At 44.5% G+C, this 19,590-nt stretch overlaps 1 protein-coding gene across 2 annotated transcripts in view; it reads right to left on the bottom strand.

Moving 5' to 3' along the window:
• The window catches only part of RORA (RAR related orphan receptor A), a 712,506-nt gene that overhangs the window by 271,587 nt on the left and 421,329 nt on the right, over positions 1-19,590 (bottom strand). The gene's annotated exons all lie outside the window — the stretch shown is intronic.

Consider the following 19,590-nt stretch of genomic DNA (forward strand, 5'->3'; position numbering starts at 1 on the left):
TAGCAGAATCCCAGTCTTATACCCATACCACAGCAGCACACTAAAATGTCTCGATTAAGCCCTGGATTAGCATGTGCCCAGACTTTATCTTAATTGCCGATTAAGATTAATCCCTCTAGGGAGTTTTCCAGGGCTGCTTTACTATCATGGGGTGAATCATTACATATTTTGGGTTGCAGGTTCCATTTGCTTCCTTTGACTATAATGAGAGACCTACACTCTCTGGATCTGTAAGGAAGGGAATCTTCAGTGCTCTCTTGACAGCTCATTTGCACCTGAAGGTTTGGGGGCTGGAGCCTTGATCCATCTCGGTAAGTTTATGAAAGCCGGAACATGGGGAGCCACAGGCTTTAGGGTGGGCTGTGGCCTTCAAACCCAGGGTGAACTCTGACCTGGAGAATGATATTTTTGATGAACTGTAGGTTTTATTAATAGTGTTTTACTTTAAAAAATGGTTTTAACTTTTTACTTGGAAATAATTTATTATTTTTTAGATTTATTTTTTATTTATTTCTCTCCCCTTCCCCCCTCCCCCACAGTTGTCTGCTCTCTGTCCATTTGCTTTGTGTTCTTCTGTGACCTCTTCTATCCTTATCAGCGGCACCGAGAATCTGTGTGTCTTTTTGTTGCATCATCTTGCTGTGTCAGCTCTCCGTGTGTGCGGCACCATTCCCGGGCAGGCTGCACTTTCTTTCGCACTGGGCGGCTCTCCTTATGGGGCGCACTCATTGCACGTGGGACTCCCCTACGCGGGGGACACCCCTGCGTGGCACGGCACTCCTTGCGCGCATCAGCACTGTGCATGGGCCAGCTCCACACAGGTCAAGGAGGCCCAGGGTTTGAACCGTGGACTTCCCATGTGGTAGGCGGGTGCCCTATCGGGCCAAGTCTGCTTCCCTGGAAATAATTTTAAACTTAACAAAATTTGCAAAAATAAAAATAGCACAAGTAACATCTGTGAACATCAGATTCATGTATTATTTGCATTTTGCATTTTGCAAATGATTTATAATTTGCTCTGTCACTCTGTCTCCTTGGATCAACTGATTGGTCTATCATCTGTCCATCCATCCATTCATCCAACTATCACCTACCTATCGCTGCTGTTTTGTACCATTTGTGCATTTGAGGATAAGACATAGACAGCACGGTCCTTTACCCCTGAAGAGTTCAGTGTGTATTTCTTAAGAAAGAGATATTCTCTGACATAACTACAGCATAATTAATGACTTCATAAATTTACAGTGGTAAAATAATTGTATCTAATCTATGAATACTGATTTACTCTTAAGTCCACTTTACGAAATAATTCCTTGTGTATCTCCAAACACCTGGGTAAAAAAGAGGAGCAGGAATTGAAAGAAAGAAAGTATATTTTCAGGAAAGAGGAAGAGACACTATTTCCAGTAAAGTTGAAAATCAAGTTTATAGCCTAAGTACCCTAGAGATCATCTGGCCCCAGCTCTCCATCTTAGAGATGGAGAAATAGGGCACGAAAGGAGAACTAACTTGCTGGAGGCAGAGTCAAGGCTCCAACTCAGAAACTCAGGTGGCTGGCTTTTCCCATCCCCAGGGGCCATGGCAGAGCCAGGGGCAGGTAGAGTGGCTGCAGTCTTCTCCCCTCCACCTTTGCCTCTGTAGGTATGCATGTTATATGTCTGTGCATATGTATGTGTATATATACAAACTTACATAGAATATATTTGGGGATTTGGGGGAAGATTGATTGTGAAGAAAGAATTCCATTAATCATAAAAGTTTCAAAACTGGTCATGAAGGACCTAAGCAGTAAAATCCAAGGCCAACTTTTGGCCATTGATAAGCATATGAAGACTCAAGGAAGGCCAGGGCAGCATCACTCAAAAGCATTCAAAGTTAGCTCTCCAACCCAACTGAACACTACCCCCTTGACACAGAGGCTGCCTGAATTCAGAGGCCAAGAACTTCATTGTTCAGGGGCATGCTCAGCATTTATGTAATGCATAGTAAAGACTTGCTGCTAGATGAACCTCCTTTTTTGAAATATATCATTTTCACCAGATTAAAGAATCTAATAGCTTATGAATTACCATGTAGCCATCTAGGAAGGCCTAAGTCAGGAGCAGTCTGCAGAAATGTGAAAAACACAAAGGTGGGACACAGCTGAGAGGCCCTTGGTTAATATCATGTGTCTTTGGCCTGATTCAGATCCGATATCCACAGCCACAGCTTCTGGAGGTGCCTATTAGGACAGTTCCTGCTATACTCCTCCCAGGGAACTTAAGCCTGCTATTACATCGATGGATTGGCTTTTTGTCACAGTAGCTGGGTCCCATGAGTCTGTGTAGCACTTATCAAGGTTAAGGCTACTCTATTAAGAGTCATCATCAAAAGCACCACCCCATTCTGTGACATTTCCAACTGAGAACTTGTCCCATCCCATGAGCCATCACTGGAAACTGCTTCATCCTGAAACCTCAAAAGGATTATAGAGGCCCAGCCTCCTCCTCTGATCCTCCACCAGACATTTCTTTCTAAGGACGCCTCCTCCCTTGGCTGGTGGTTATCCCTGCTTCTACTCGGAGTTTACTCCTAGGAAAGAGAAAGTCCTTCTCTCCTACGTGCTTACTGCCTCTGGTTGCCATCACCGTCAGTAGCGGCTGGGAGCCCAGTGGATGCTCCCATAGCTAGGTCATTCGAATGTCTCCCAATTGTTATCTTACTTGACACGAAAGTCCTGAACCATACCACATGTGTTACTAGTTGTTCTGAATGGGCAGAAATCACTTGCTGGTCTCTTTCTAAATGTTCTAGTCTGTCCCCTCCCAGTGTAACCTTATTTTCATCCTGAAGCAGCGCTTACAACTTGAGGGCAGAATCATTCTCACTGTGGAACCCACATTATAGCCATGGTCCTTAGACTCTGTTACAAACCATCATTGGCTTTAGCTGGAAACTTGAAAACGTATTAACTCATGATTACCCAACACATTTCCTCAACTCCCTTTGTGACTGATATTTTGAGTATATTACTGTAACAATCTTTGAATAAAGTATGTTGCCCTAAAACAAATTACCACTGGGGTCTACGACAGCCCATGCCTCTCGTTTTCTCACCTGTGAATCACATGGCTGCCAGAATATCATTTCCCCGTTATTTCTCCTTTCACCTCTTCTCTCTTAAGCTTCCCACACTTGTATTGAGTTCCTGGATATGCCTTCAGCATTAGCAGTAATATGACTCTAAACGGATGGGATTTCTGGTCCAAACTGCAAATGATAGGATTCCCCACCGAGCCCCCCATGGCAGCGTTACTAGGCTTTAATTTGATGGGGCTGACTTAGTTAAGAGGATTCTCTCTTCAGGTGTTTGACTATGTTAATGTTGCTAGAGGGGGAAAAAAACCTGATTTTCCTACATGTAAGCTGTTTTCAAATATACATGGGGGTTCTCTCAAACAGATCTGCAGTTTTCTTCCTATGGAGACACTACAATTACATGTTCATTTTTCTCCTTATAAAAACTAATATCTTGCTAGGCACACTGCCAGGACTACTTAGATTTATTTCTGATAAAAGTCATTCTTGGATATTTCTAGCTGAAGCATTAATACCTCTTTGTCTATTTTCCCTCTTTGTTCTTGGCCCCTCTCCCTATTACGCCTATTCAAAGCGCATGTCACACACACACACACACACACACACACACACACACTTCATTTCTGCCTACCTAGAAACAAATCTGAGCCAACATATTCCCTTGGGGGAAACAATGGTCTCTTTTCCTATTAATGAACAGTATGTTGTTTGCAGACTCATGGAGAGCTTAATTTAATAAACATGGAAAGATGTATATGCTTACGGGACATCAAATCTCTTTAGGTTTAAAATTACTGACACAGAAGAATTATCTTGTGAGACACCCCATCCTTGTATGGCTAGGCGATTATGGAAGCCAACATGGCAGCGAAGAAAGTCCCCTAGGTTGGGCGTCGACTCCTTTGATCCTTTGACTCCATCTCCTCCATCCCTAAGTGCCGGGGAGTCATCAGATCTGCAGGCGTCAGCAATGCCTGAGTGTGAACTGGTTTGACCTCAAATTCTGTGGCTTAGTCCTTATCGGCAATTCGATGGGAACCTGAAACTTTGTTGAAGGGGAAGGTATTTCGCTGGCTGAGTCAGAATTGAGTTTAGACAGTCCGCAGGATATTGTGACAATCAACTGGCTTGAGGTGAAGGGATTCATGACCAGCTTATAGGAGCAAACCTCTCTCCTCTGCCATTTCCAAAGGATGCACTTAAGACTGCATCCTCTCACTGTTGCTAGTTTAGTCAGAAAAAAGTCCATAATAAGAGAATAAGAACTGGATTCTGCTGGTACATTAGGCAGTTGACTTTACAGTATGATTTAATAAGGACCAGTCCCAAAATATTTGTCCCAAAATATTCATTGGCCAAGCCCCGATGAGGCTACTCCAATTGTCCTCTGGATTAAGGCAAAGATCACTTTACTTCCTCCATCCTGAATCGTGGCATACTTTGCACCCATCACAGAACTCTTTCCCATTAATACCAAACCTGGTATTAATCTGAAAATCTTTCTCATCACAGCACTTTAGTCACTACCAATCAAATGGAGTTGATGTTTTTTTTCAAAGACTTATTTTTTATTTATTTCTCCCCCACCCCCTGCCAGTTTTCTGTTCTCTGTGTCCACTCGCTGTGTGTTCTTCTGTGTCCACTTGTATTCTTGTCAGCAGCACCTGGAATCTGTGTCTCTTTTTGTTGTGTCATCTTGCTGCATCAGCTCTCTGTGTGTGCGGTGCCAACCTGGGTAGGCTGCACTTTTTTGCGCTGGGTGGCTCTCCTTATGGGGCGCGCTCCTTGTGCATGGAGCTCCCCTATGCTGGGGACACCCCTGTGTGACACGGCACTCCTTGCATACATCGGTGCTGCATGTGGGCCAGCTCATCACATAGCTCAGGAGGCCCTGGGTTTGAACCTTGGACCTCCCATGTGGGAGGCGGGAGCTCTACCAGTTGAGCCAAATCTGCTTCCCAGGGAGCTGAATCTTATTTCCATTCTGGAGTTAAGGCATTGAATAAGCCTGCACTGCTTGGGTTTCAGTCCCAGCTTCATACTTACAAGCAGCATGACCTGCCTCAGGTTCATTAATTGTAAGATGAGGATAATAAGCATCTCTTTCTCATAGGTTGTTGCAACTGTTAAATGAGCCAGTACTATAAAATGCTGAGAACAGAATCTGGCACATATTAAGCAGGATATACTCTTTGCCATTGTTATTATTGGTCAAATGCAAAGGACACCCAAGAGAGATGTGTTACAGCACTACAGCCACTTCCCCTTCATGTTGGATTGGTTTGTCAGATAGCTAGGTAATCTCTCAGCAAGATTTTCAGGAGAGGACGGAAATAAAATAGGTCAACTTTGTCCAGGCACTTGGAGATGCCAAAGGCTACCTGGTGAGGAGTGAAGGACTGAGCAGTTAGGGAGCACCAACAGAGAGCTGAGTGCTGGGAAGAAAGAAAGAGGGAGGCCGACCAAAGGCTTCCCAATGGGCTTTATTGAAACACTTGTGCTTTTCAAAACGCTCCTTGTAAGTTATGCAAACCACACCAAGATAGGCGTAGCTCAGAGAATGACCCCAACCCAAAGGGTACGAAGCTTGCAACTGAGCCATGGCGGTGAGAGGCAGAGACAAGGTGTGAAGTCTGCAAAGTGGAGGGAGGGTGACAGATCTGGCTGGGGGTGGAGTTATTCTAATGAACCCTCAAATCTTTTTCTGCACCAACCACTGTCTATACACCGGATCAATAAAAGTGCAATCCTTGCCTATGGATTTATGCAAGCCTATCTTAACCACCTATTTAAAATTGCAATCTGCTTCCCCTACCGTTTACTTTTTTTCTTTTTTCCCAGCACCTATCACCTTCCAACACACTATAAGATTTACTTATTTCTTATATTTAACGCTAATTATCTGTCTTCTCCTTGCAGAAAAATAAGCACCTTAAAGGCATGGACATTTGACTGTGCGTGTTCACTGATATATCCCTAGCCCCTGGAATAGGATCTGGCTAATAGTATGTCCTCAAAAATATTTACTAAATAAATGAATAAATATTTACTAAATACCTAGTAGCTAATCCTTTAAAAAATTGCCCTCATACTCTAAAACACTGGGACCCCTTAAGACAGCAGCAAAGTCAAAAGAAATAAAAAACAAAGTATACCTATAGTGCATTTTCGCTGTTTAGTCCACTCTAACAATTAGCTAAGTGAAAAACTTGAAGAAAACAAGCGAGAGCATTAGTTGAGGAAGAAATTCAGATATAGAGATATCACAGCATGACGGAAAATTCACTGGCCTAGATATGAGACCCTGGCTGAAGTCCCCACTTTGACACGAACCAGCTGCGTGACCTTAGGAAGATCACCTTTCCTCTCTGTGCCTCAGTTTCATCGCTTAAATTAAACTCGATTCAGTTCAAATAGTAAACGAGAGCCTACTTCAGCACTTCTAGCTCAAAAATAATAACGATCTTTCCTAGTCCCACTCAATATTAAGATGCTAAAATGGCTTACTCCCCAAATTTGGTCATTGGTGGGAGAGAAATTAAAGTTGCACACACCGTTCCTGACCCCAGCGCTGTGGGCTATGGCCCGCAGGTGGCCTGGACCTTCATTTAGAATTCAGGGCTTCTTAACCCTCCTTGTTGCACGGACCCCTCTGCCAGTCAGGTGAAAACCACTGACCCCTTACTAAGTCCACACCATACAGTGTAGTATTTAATAAATACGTCACACGTGCACCAACACGGCCCCACAAGGATAATGCTTTTTTGAATTTCAATTCCAGCTCACGGAGCCCTTGTTAAGGCCCCCTAGCTGAGACGCCCTGTTCAGCAGAGCAGGCATTGCCTCCGAGGGGCGGAGCGGTCAGAGTCCTTTATGTAGCTGAGTCCAGGCACTCACCCCTCTTCACGTAAAGAGAATCACACAGCCCCCTCCCCAGCACAGGGGAACGAGTGAAATGCTGATAGTCAGGGTGCATATGGAAGTGCTGAGCAAGGGGTGTGCAGAAGCTATTTCGAATGGCTTAAAAAGCATCACTACAATGTAAGTGGGTTACCACCGCCTCACAAAAGTGCATCTGGAGGATCCCTTTGCTCTCTTGCATCCTTGAATATTGAACCCAGAAAAATAAATTAGCTCCCTGTTTAATCCAGTAGTCAATACGAGGCTCTGTTGTATGGACTTCATTGGCTTAAAGCTCAAGCCATGGCCTCCGGCAAGAAAGATGTAATGCAACTGTGCAAGCCTGGTATTGATACATATTAGAGACAGTTGTTTTTTCAGTAAGAAGCAATTATCACAAACCACATTTGGTGGGAATGGCCAGTGCTCAGGGATCAATGAAGCTAATAATTTGTGATCTGGCTTACTGAAGAGGGCCATAGGCTTGTTGTCTTTGTGAGTTTACAAGGGTTTTCTAGTGGAATTAGGTTATCGTGCATTTTTTTCCCACGCAAAAGGGCCCACTTTTCTCTCCACGTTCACACAGAAGGGTAAACAGCTCTGGCTCCAGTAGCACGCTTTCTGCCACACATTGTCTTGGTGTCAAACCTACCCCAAAGCACAGCCCAATTACGCAGTTGCAGACAAGTGACAAGAGGACAAATCAGAGCAAGAAATTAAGTTTCACTGGGTGTGCTTTAATGCCTTACATGCACACCTTTCTGCCTGGCAGACTCTCTGGCTTCCACAGGGTCTTAATGAAGGCAGAGGGGTCAAGAACTAAATTTTCTGAGAAATGACAGCTCCCTTTACAAAAGAAAAGAATCTTCCCACCCTTACGGCTTCTCAATTCAAAGAACTGCTTCCTGCTTCTTCTCATGGTAGATGGCTACTTTCTTTTCCTTTTGCTTCAGGACCCCTGCAAAGTCTTATGAGAAACACATGGTGTACAAACTAGCTGGGGGGGGGGGGCATTTTCAAGGAATTGACCATCATCTTACTATATTTTATCTCCCTTTTGGGGGTGTGACAAACTGCGAGGTTTCCTTTGGGTTTCAGGTTTAGACACACCCCAGAACTCAAAATGCAAATGATAAAGGCTTAATAACAACTTCAGGAAACCCTTTTCAAGTTAAAAGCAGATTGTAAACATTAATTAATCAATGCCCCCCCACAGCACCGTGAGGTATGAATTAGCCCCATTTTATAGATGAGAACATTTGGTGGGGAGCATGGCTGACTCATTCCAAGCTCAAACGGGCTTTCATCGGTGACAGGATGGGGCAACGCGGACTCCTGTGCTCAGGAAAGGCATGGCCTGCTTTTCTTGTTCACAGAAATTAATGAAAAATCCTGTCCCCGGATCAGAAATCTGAGCCTACTGCCTCCCTGGAATGAATAGAGCAGCTTCTCCCAGCTCAGCTACCCTCTTCTCTACATTCTCATTTTTCTGGTCAGAAAGGATTGCCTTCCTCCAGTACAACTGAAAGGGGCTCGGATCACAGGCCCAGCAACAGGCCATTTAAATGCGCAAGCCTGTCAAACACATCTCTCTACTAAGATTGCCTGAACCACAAGCTTTGGTTTTACTATCTTCTACCTGTCGTGGATATCGTCTTCAACCCAGGCTGCTTCCTGCTTAGTGCGCCTGCAGCCACGGAAGACATAAGGCAGGATGATAGAAGAGGGGTGCTGTTTGGCACAGGTGAATGAATGAATGAATGAATGAATGAACAAAAAGATTAGCTGGCTAACAATTTTTGTAATCTTTCACTCTAAAACCTGTGGGCTAATGTTAATAATCTACAAGTCTTGTACAAACAGACTTGTGGTTATTGCATAGGAAACTGGGCAAGATTCTTCTCTAAAAACAGTCCTAGTAATTGAGCTTCTTATGGCTTTGAAATGGTTCTACATTTTTCCAAGGATTTGCTTTAAACTGATAAGCATTCACTAAAACATCTTGGCATGTTCAACTGAGCCTTATGATTCATATGTGCCAAGGAAGCTTGCCTCAGTCCAAAGGCCAGTGCCACTCAGATTTCAGCCTTCTCTCATCAAACACATTTGGATACATGTTTTCCAAAGCCCTGCTGGGTGGGGTCGGCGGGTTCCAGCATAATATATATGTACATCTCATACAAGTAAGTACCTTTGGAAGCCACAATATCTGTACTTCTTAGAACACGTGGACAATGTGTCTGTTAGGTGGGGAGATGATAGGAGGAGGAGTTTAAGCTCTGCCATAATGAATATGTGAACTTGAGGGAAAATAGGGGAAGGAAATTTCTTTCTCCATAGCCATCTGGGAGCAGAAAAATTCAGCCTATGGGATCTCAACCTTGGCTGTTTATCAGAGCTATTCTGAAGCATTTTTGAAAACATCTAACATTGAATTCAGTCCTATTGAATTTTCCTCTCCGGGGGAAGGACCTAGACAGGGGTACATTAAAAAGGCTCCAACAGTACCTCAGATGAGCAGGCAGGCCTGGGAACCACTGGCTGGTCTAGGGAGTACTGAGGAGACTGTGAATACACAGGAGGACATAAGCCTGTGAGTCACATCACCTGTCGCCTATTAGGGAACATGCAAGACAGACATCTCTTTAAAAAGAATTGGGTATGGGCTCCTCAGGTCATAGCTTCCGGTTACGGTTACAGTTCAATTAATAATCTGATTTTATTTGCTATTTCCTGGGAGAAACCATTTTAAAATGGGAATTCTTTGCTCTTATTATGATTTGAATGAATCAAAAGAAACTACTTGCTTGATAGATGAGCAGGAATGAGAGATTTCATTTGTGACTCAAGAGGAAAAGTATGTTAAATAAAACAAAACAAAACCCAAACCACCATTCTATCCATGATCCCACAGGCCAGGGGCCCTCACAGCGATTGCACCCACGTAGCCATCTGTTCATCAAATTTATTGAAGGTCTTCTGTCAAGAGCCCTGTTTGGTCCTACTAGTGCCGAGATGAAGCAGACATCAGCCCTGTACGTGAGGGTCACCCCTAAGTAACAGGTTAAGTAAAAAGCAAAAGCAAAACAAAGTGCTTTGTTAAAAGCTGGTTTTTATTTGCCTTTTTGCCATGGGGCATGCCATCTTAGAAAAACTTTTGTTCCATATCTCATTTAATCCTCACAACAACCTTATGAGGTGAGTTCCATTTCACTGAGACAACAGGGCTTAAGTAAAATGTGGAAGATCACAAAACCTGTGAAGAGGAATGCTGGGTCTTTTTGACTCAGAAAGCTAAATTCATACCCCTACCTTATTCTGTTCCTTAAATGCATGGAAGGTTTGCAGGGCTCAGGCACGTGGGGTGCTCAGTTTGCCTGGCTGTGTTGGGGGTGAGGTGAGAAAGCTGAGCACATTCTACTCTCTTCTAAGGCCAGTGGAGTGCTGCTCCCGATGAGGGCAAACTCAGCATCTTGGATACCTGCAGCTTTCAAGACGGATGCTGAGGAATACCTTCCACTTGATTTGCCCACCCAAGCAGCCTGGGCAGCAGGCCTTTGAGGCCAGTCCCTGGAGGCAGAGAGGAAAACCTATCCAGCCCAGGGTCCTCGGGGCACGGTTGGGTACACAAGAGCCATTCATTTCAGTTCCTGGGGCAGGACTCTGCTTCGTCCATTTACCGATGTTTTGCCCACGGAGTTCAATGCAGCTATAATCTGTAACTCGAAGTCATCTATCCTTTAACGGTGCTCCTCCTCTGGCAAGGGCCAGGGAGAACACACGCTTTGCCACAGTTCGGTGAGCTGAGCTCGGGGCTCCTGGTAACTTGGCTGCAGCGTCAAGTCACAGTTATATAACCACTGGGCTGAATGCCTCCGGAGAGGGGGAGGGGGGCGGAAGAACATTATTAGCTTAATGTTAAGAAAACAGACTTTGAAATCTTCCAGAGACTTGAGAGTTTGGGAGACGTTCGTTTCCCATTTAGTGGCCCGATGTTCTAAATCCTTAGAATCCCAAGCATTTGAGCCTGGCCAGCAGGGGAGGGAGGAGGCAGAGTTAGACTCTTTCGGGCAGTGAGTTTATTTAGGTTTAAATATGCCCTGTCTGTTTTAAAGAGCTGAACTGAACCTGATGATTAAGAACACATGAAAATTAATGCACAGTTACAGCTAAGGAACTGAGTCTTATTTTAAGTTTTGTGACTACTTTTTTGTTTCTAAGAACTTAATGTGAACAATCAGAAAGATCAACAGACCAGAGGCTCTGTGGCCTCCCTGAAGCTCCTTGAAACCCTTCGATAAGGAAGAAAGGGTAAACAAAGGAGTACCCGCTACTAGAGTGCTCTCTATTTGGGAGGATGGTTCTTTTGACCACAAGAGTTACAATCATCTTTCTTCAATTTTTTAACTGGAAATGTCATCATATGAGATATAGTCACTCCACATCACAGAAATCAATTCAAGTTTTATTCAACAGACTCATCTGCAGTTGTCATCTCCTCCTTCAGCGATGAGAAATGAGGGAAGTTTACCACTCATACCCACCCCTTCCATGTGGCCCTAAAACATTTTTAATGAATAGTGCTAGATAAATGAGCATGTGGGGAATGTTCATTCCTGTTAGTAATAAAAAGTGCAAATTAAAGCAGCTCTGAAAAGGTAGCAATTTAGTCTTACTAAATAATATCCTAATGTTAGGCTGCAGTGAAACTGATAGACTGAAATGCTATAGGTATTGAGTTAAATTAGCATAATTCTTTTTGAAAGAAAAATGCAATTTGTAACAAAAATCATAAAGATGTGCTTACTCTGACCCAGCAACCCTTCTCCTGAGAATTTATGCTAAGGAAATAATCTGACAGAAGCAAAAAGTTATACAAACCGAAGCACCGTCCCTAATGATCAAGTCTAATCACATACACACAATTTCAGAAGGATCCTAATGTTTAGTAATTGGGGGTGGCTGAACAAATTATGGTATGTTGACAATGGAATATTATGCAGCCATTGAACTAAAAAAGACACTGGGGAAAGTTTAAGCTCAAATATCACTAGGATGGTTGGATTTACTTGGACTTGTATCTTTATCTTCTTATATATAAAAGAAATGAAGAGTATTATAGAGAACGTTCTATGAGTCCCATCTGACAATTATTGGACATTGCCTGTACAAGGGAGCTTTTATCAAGGATTTTACAAATGAAAAGAAATGAAATACAGTGTCACCAAGGTTACACTAGACACTAGTGGAGGGTACAAAATATTGTGCTCTTGGTTCCTTATTCTAGGTCGGGTCCTGAGCCATTGAGTCTCACCTTGTCAGAGAACCTTTTCCAACTGTGCAAATGGGATAACTCTAAAAGGCCCCATTTTAGCCCCATTCTTTCTGCACCAACCTATTGGCTATTGTTGATTCAGGTTTTGGTTTCAGAACTCCCCAGATCAATTCCTGATTAAGGAAACTCAGGTCCATATGTGGAATCATCTTCAAAAGACTAGCAAACACAACGGAATATTAATCATCCACAAAAAGGAATGAAGTACGGAGAAGTGTGGATGAATCACTATGAAAAGAAAAGGAGCCAGACACAAAAGGACAGCTATTGAATGGTTCCATTTATATGTAATGTCCAGAAGAGGTAAATCTATAGAGACAGAAAGTAGATGGTTGCCAGAGGCTGGGGGGAGGGGAAAGGGGGAGCAGCTGCTTAATGGTGTGGGGTTTCCTTTTGGGAGTGATGAAACACCCAACCGGACTGAGGTGTTCTGGAACTAGATAGAGGTGTACTAAATGTGAATATACTAAATGTCACTGAATTATTCACTTTAAAATGGTTAATTTGATATTATGCGGATTTTGCCTCAATTTAAAAAAAGTCAAAAATTTTAAAAGACTAGCAAAGAAACGAATCTTGACACATTATAGTAAAGCAGTCCCACAACTGGTTTAACCTAGGGATTTCTGGTCAAATCAATGGGAGCTCTCTCTCCTTTATACCTCGGCAGCTTCCACGTGCCTGTCAGTGATCAGTGTGGGCAGGTCCATGCATGGTTTTCACTGGACTGTGTGCAGCTGGGGAAAACATGGATACTCTCATGACTTTTTTATGAAGCCAAATGTATTCAAAGTCAATAACTATTGCTTACTCTACGATAATGTCCTTTCAATTTTGGGGTGGGGAAAGATGGTGAAAATGGATGGGAGTTATTTTTCATTTGTATTCTTCCTTTACCAATTAAAATGTAGGAACGCTATGTTGGCCTCCCACAATAGTGAAATGATACTGGTCCGTTAATCACATAAATCTTGGATCCATAGTTCAATAGAGAGGTGGAGATTCTGAATGTTCCAATGGGGCTATGCAAAATAGTTTGGCAAAAAGTTCTGGTCCTGTGGGCTCTTCAGTATGTGCCATATAGCCATTATGGAGCTTTGCTACCATTGATCTATTTATTTGTCTGCCCTATGGGTTTTGAGCAGCTTTGGCAGGAACCACAGCCTTATTTATCTTTCTGGGTTTTTTTTGGTGACCGGGACAGCATTGAATATGCCATTGTTAAACTGTATTCTGCATTCAGATGTACAACCTGGGTGAAATCTGAAGAATAGCAGTGGAATTGAGGAGAAGGCTTTCAATGTGGGTTCAGAAGGCCTAATTCAAATTCTGGGTCTGCCACTAGCAAGCCGTGTGACTTGAGCAGGTTACTTACCCTTTCCAGCTCGAATTTCCTTTCTGTGAAGTAAAAAACACTTCCTACCTAGCTGTGTCACTGCTCAATGGGTCGTAAAAAAGCACCAGCACCCACGTGTTCATTCCAGTTAATTCCCTCCATCCTGGATGCCCTCTTGTATCTACATGCTGCCCGTACCCAAGCCTTGGCCAGAAGAGATCACAGAGCAAAAGGTCAGGTCCTCCAACCCGGGGAAGTGGAGGGTCAGAGGCAGCTGTCAGCATGCTTTGATTAAAGACAAAAATCAAATACAAGCAGCATCTGTTTGCATTTACTCATGATTATTGTGTTTGACAAGGTAACCTGTACCCACTTGTACATTCATTACAGAGTTTCTGAAATGATTTTGCTTTGTCTGCTTGAAGACAGGAATTTTTAATGACTAGTTGCAGTGTCTGGTTTCATGCACTTGAAAAATAAACATCAGTGAGCATCTTTCCAACCGGCTTGATGCATACCCTCAGACTCTAGCAGAAGACTCGTGCGTGTTTGAAACTTTCATCCTGAGGTCACTGCTACAAACAAGGAAGGGAACTTTTAAGCCTCCCCTTTCCAATGATAAATATTTAAAATAGATTAATAGGTAAATGGAGAAGGGATTTGAATTTTAACTGTTAGTAAGTGAGGCAAGAAGAGGCAAAGAGAGAGCTGTAACTGTCAGGACAACCTCCCTGTATTCTTTTGAACAAATTCATTTGCAAATTACACCACATGTGGCATGAAGAAACATGAGCTGTTTGTTATGCCTGATGCAGCCTAAGAAGCTTAAAGATGGCCTCCCCTGATCCCATTCGTCTCTGCAGCTTCATCTCACATTGCTCCTTCCCAAGTTTCTGGGCTCCAGACATGATGCCCTTCACCTAGTTCCTCAAAAACATTATTCTTCATCACTCCACAGGGCCTTTGCACATGATGTCACCTTTGTCTGGTTCAGTTCTATTCCTGTGTAAGATTATTCCTTATCAGGGAAGCACTCCTTTCCTCTACCTTGAGGACAAAGTCCCTATTATATATTCTTGAAGGGCATATCTTTAATCGCACTCGTCTGTGTCGTTAGCGTACATTCATTTGGTGATTATTTAGTTAACTCTGTCTACCCCAGAAGATTGTAGCCTCCATAGAACAGGGACTGTTCTTGTGTTTGCTCCTCATCTTGTCCCCAACACCTTGCAGGGCAGGTGCTCAATATATTTTTCAAGTACTAAATGAACGGGGTGAATGGACTCCCAAAGATTAACCTCTGAAATCTCTGTTGCATGACTTGCTTTTGTAAGGCAGCCTATGGAACAAGCTAAAAGTCATGGTTCTAGGTCTCTGGGGTTTCATCAGCTGGAGATGTCTTTTTCACACCTGAAAAGATTGAGAGTTGGGGCTGTAGGAGGACGAGTGAATCCAGGCATCCTCTAGATGGTACACAGTACCTTGGAGAAGCCACTAAACCCTTCTGTCCCTCTATTTCCTCATTCATCAAATGGTGATATTACCAATGTGCCCCTCACTGAATGCTCAGACAACAGAAATAAAAGTGCCCTGAAAAGTGTAAATACTAATATTCCTTTTTATTGGTAAGTCACCATCTCCTTTATCACATCTATAAACAGTCTTGGGCCTTTCTAGAAAGATATGACGGAAGGAAATCTCTTGGGTAAGATGCAGCCTGCACAGCAGGGGCGGGTCAGGGCCAAGCTGGGAGCTGGCCTGGGTCAAGCTGGGGCAGAGTTCAGTTGCTGGAGGGTAAGACAGAGAGAGCGGCTACTCTAGGGAGCTGGAAAAGACCACCCTCCTGGCACCTGGGCCACGCAGGCAGGAAGGTGGGTTGAGTGACCGCCCTGAGGCAGGGATAGCGAGCGAGGCTTCATGATGAGCAGAGGACGAGACCAGGGCAAAGGGACGAAGGGGCAGAGTCGATCATAAAGCAAGCCACCCACCTGCCTTGAGTTCTCTCATTTCCTTGACCGATCTTGGGCCCTGCCTGACCTGAAATTGGCAAACAAACAGGAAGCCTCCTCCCTACCTGAGGGCTGATTGGATCCAGCCTTCGCTCAGAAGCGGCTGGGTGAGTGTAGGTTTATAAAAGCTTCTTGGAGTCTCCGCGCCTGACAACCATTTAGCAACCTTCCCAGCAGAGGAGTGGAGAGTACTGAATGATCAGAGTGAGAACCAGGGTCCTTCTCAGGAGAGGGTGGCTCAGGAATCACAGGGTGGGGTGTGCCTGGAAGCTCACCAGCGTTTTATGAACATACTCAAGACTTTCAGTTTATAGCTCTAAAAATGCAATGTCATCCCATTTTACAAACGAGGAGCAGAGAGGTTAATAAACAAATCGACTGCAAGTCATTTAATGGTGCAAAGGTAGGTGCAGGTTCGCCAAATGAGATTTAACAGGATAATGCAGGAGAAAGGTTGGGTAACCACTTGGGTGCCATAAAAATGGAAGGCTCTCCTACGGCTCAAACAGGTGCTGCAAAGTTTGAGAGCTCAGGGACACTGGCCCAGCTGAGAGCCAGACGTGGCAGTCACGGGATTAAATGAATACAGATGAATAAATTCCTTTCTCGTTCGCTGGGAAAGGCTATACCCTCATCAAATGCTAATAGAAATCTTGAAGGACCCACTAAAGGTGGCATCTCCTCCCAGCATCCCCTTCAACTGGGGTCAAGACTGAGGAGGGATGGCCACAGCCAGACGTCTTTCTGAGTGTCCCTTTGCAAGGGTGGAGTGGGGAGAGCCTAGAGTAGCAGGCTAAGAATCTGTTTAACAGAAGGGCTGCTGAACTAACCAAGGGATATGTACAATTGTTTTTACTAATTCTATAATCACTTATGGAGCACTTATAAATGCCAGGCCCTGTGCTAAGCACAGAGAATGCGAAGTTGAGTACACCACGACTGCTGAGTAGCAATAGCCTCGTCGATGAGCAGGGCATATAACCCAACACTTAGAGTTGCCCTTTGGCAAGCCTATCGGTGCAAGGTACAGGGTGCTGTGGGAACTTAGAGGAAGGAAAAACTCTGCCAGGAGAGCCTAGCAAACCTTCCCAAAGCAAGGTATTGATGAAAGACTAGGAATTCACCAGGCGATTCACCCCTGTTCACTTTCAACGACACTCCATGAAGCCCTAACTGTCCCAGGCACGCTACCAGGCTCTGGGGAGATAATGGTAAGGAACACAGTTCAGTCTCTACCTTCAAGGAGCTCAAAGCCTCATGGGAGCAGTAGGCATACAAATAGTTCATTTAAATGTGGAAGGAGCTAAGGAGGGAAAATACAAGGTGTCTCAAGGATATTTATCTGGAGGAGCTGGTCCTGTCTGGAAGGGGGAGGAGCTTTGGCAAGGAGGAGACATTTGAGCTGAGATGGGAAGGCCGCTCAGCAGGGTGCAAAGGGCAGCAACAGATTTGCAGGCAGAGCCGCCCTCAAGTGCATTCATTCACCCAACTGGCATCATGAAGGACCTATGTGTGGCGCACAGCGCTCAGCCCTGAGCTCACCGTGCCGAGCAGGAGATGCCTCTGATCTTGAGGAGCTTGCCGTCTAAGGGGGGAGGCAGGTCATTGTTCCAGGATGCACTACATTCCGTGGCTTTCCTGGCAGAGGAAAGGGCGTGCGCAAAGGCCAGCGGAGGCGATATCACGGTAGCTCTTCTGAGGCATTTTAGTTGGGACTTGGGGGTTCGCAGCTCCTCTGGGTTGCCTGCTGTGTGGGGTGGTGCCTGGCCCATCCTCTGCTCCTCCTTGCTTAAGAATGAAACTCCTTTCTCTAGCGAAGGCCGCGATGCTGCACCCGAGGAGCGCCTCAGCCTGCTCGCAAATGCTGACGAGTGTGCATTTTGCAGGGAGCTGGAGGTGCCCGACCTGGCTAGGCCTGCACCTCCCTCCCACCCTCCCCAGGCAGGATCCACGCAGTCATCAGCACTGCGGGGCTGATTGCTTAAGGAGGGTGCCCTCCCTGCCGCAGCGCCCACGCCCGCCTCAGCCCCTGCGCCTTGGCCACACCCACTGCCCAAACAAGCCTGCTGCTGGAGGACAGGGGTCCCACTCCAGGAGGAAGCCCCTGTCCTGCTTAATAACATTTTCCCTCTGCCTGTCTAATTAACTCCATCAGTGTATCTGCAGTCAGATAAAATGCTCATTTCACACCACATTAATTTTTATCAGCTGAACATTAAGCAACACAAAGCTATCTATGCTTGGTTTAATTTACATACTGACAGACCTACAGAGCATTACCCATAGTGGCTGCAAAGCAAATAAGCAGAACTGGCATCAGCCAAGGCACTTCAAAATGAAATATTGATTCGTAAGGCTGACAGGAAGGATGGGTTGGGGGGATGTGGGAGAAGAAATGAAGAGTACAAGGGTAGTTTTTCCTTGAAGAACAACTGAGATAGTCACCACTAGGTCTCCCAAAGGTCAAGTGGAGGGGACAGCTGGGATCCGGGAACCTGAGGATCAGGTGGTTGCTGGGAACACAGACCAGCAGATTACACAGCTCCTGGAAAATGGAATCTCCTCACCTTCTTCCTATCAGAAAGCTCCCCCAGCATAAAGGAAAACGCCCTCAAACAGCACAGAGCCTTAATTACCCACATCCACACACACAGCATGACATAGCTCACCTCTAACTTTGCTCAAGTTATTTCTCTAGAATAGCCTTCCTTCGCCTATTTCAGATCGAGTATTTCTCATTTTTATACACCCAGTTCAGGCATCACCTTCTCCAGGAAGTCTTCCCTAACCACCCTCCTTCCCCAAGTACATTCCCAATATGTGCAGCACACGGTCTACATCGCACTTATCGCAGTGTATCTTAATTATCCAAGTCCATGCCCCTTCCCCCACCGCCTGTATGCTCTTTTCAGGGCCAGATCCAGGTTTTTGGCAACTGAAGTTTTTATGATTTGAGGGGCTATCCTTTAAAAAAAGAATTCAAATATCCCTAATGTTTGCAAATATTACCTGAACATATAATACATTGCTAAGGCCCCTCGAAGGGCCTTGGAAAAAGTCTGTGCAAATGAGTCCTAAGGTTTAAGCTTTATCAGCATTAAACTGAGTTTCCTTTTGGCCTCTTTAGCACAGTTCCTTGCTCAAAATAAGTATTTTATGACTGTGGGTATCATCAATTGAATGAATGAAAGGAAAGAAACTATTCTGGGGTACACAGACTGATTTTAACAAGAAATGACATCGTAGCCTGAGGAAGATTCAGACCAACTGATGGGGTGAAAACACACGTCCGGAACCAGGAGAGTGGAGAAGACTGCAGACTTACTTTGAATAATCTATGCAATCCACCAATTTGAGAAAAACTCTTGCCTTCCAGTGACTTTCAAACTGCAGAACTTTGAAGGAGAGGAACAGAATACCTTCCCACAGGGCCAGTTCAGCTCTGATAGTCATTTAAGAGTTTCAACAGGCAGCCCCTGAATATATAATTAATGGCACTCCTCTTGTGGTTGTATATGGCTCCCCAATAAAGAAACTTCTAGGCTGGCTTTAGTTTCACAAGAAGCATGCTGGGGCTTGCAGGTATCAGTTGGTTCCTGAGTTATTGCAGCTATTTTGCTTTCAACACCAGCATGACAAGATCTCTCTTCTCGAAGACATTCATGACCCTTGGAGGCCCAGATCCTTCCTTTGGACCAAAAAGCTTCAAATAACTAGGGTTGTCTTTTGTTTATTTGTTTGTTTAGTGATGTTTAAGGGGGAAGGAATGCAAAAGGAGCTTTCAGAAAAGTCTGGCTCACTTAGAATCAAATGTACAAAACATGGATTGTGGAATTGAACCCAGGCTAGAAATCACAGGCTCTGGATTCCAGGCCTGGTTTAGCCAATAAAGAGCTGTGTGAATTTGGGCATGGCACTTAACCCCTCTATTT

This window comes from Dasypus novemcinctus, chromosome 3 (genome assembly GCF_030445035.2).
Source record: "Dasypus novemcinctus isolate mDasNov1 chromosome 3, mDasNov1.1.hap2, whole genome shotgun sequence".
In the NCBI taxonomy this organism is placed as follows: Eukaryota; Metazoa; Chordata; class Mammalia; order Cingulata; family Dasypodidae; genus Dasypus; species Dasypus novemcinctus.